The sequence below is a fragment of the Papilio polytes genome, unplaced genomic scaffold (genome assembly GCF_000836215.1).
Source record: "Papilio polytes unplaced genomic scaffold, Ppol_1.0 DF823980.1, whole genome shotgun sequence".
Lineage (NCBI taxonomy): Eukaryota > Metazoa > Arthropoda > Insecta > Lepidoptera > Papilionidae > Papilio > Papilio polytes.
The window spans coordinates 1,107,231-1,107,811 of NW_013525224.1; positions in this window are offsets into that span (position 1 = coordinate 1,107,231).

Here is a 581-nt window from a genome sequence, read left to right on the forward strand (position 1 = left end):
ACCAAAAAAAAAGATCTACCTCTACCGGTGTACCACACTCATAACTAACGTTCTCCTTGCGATTCATCCATCCTCATAACATCTTTATTCTGTTTAGATGTCGCAATAATAATAAAAGATTCACATTTTCAATATTGAAATTGGGACTCTAAAGTTACTCTAAAGCTCAGTTGCCGCCTAGCTAAAAGGCAGGAGTATACAACTAATGGATAACATCCAATACCCAAGCCAAAAATAGAGATGTCTTTATTTGAACAGTTTACTAATTACTCTGAATATATCGGAATTTCAAACTTAAATAAAAAAACCTTTAAGGAAGAAATTATACATCATGCAAATAAAAACAAAACTAAACTAAACGAATTGCTTTATACCTTATGACTACGGTTTCAGAAAGGTATAATACTTTAAAAATTAAAGAATTGAAACTGGAAATAAAAAAAAAAAAACTGAATTAAATAATTAAGGATTGGAGAAATGTTGACAACTGCTGCTATATAGAGTTACTTAGGAAGCAAGGTATTGTTAGGTATCCTATTTCGTGATCTGCGCGAACTAGTGCAGCGGGCGGGTTGCGACAT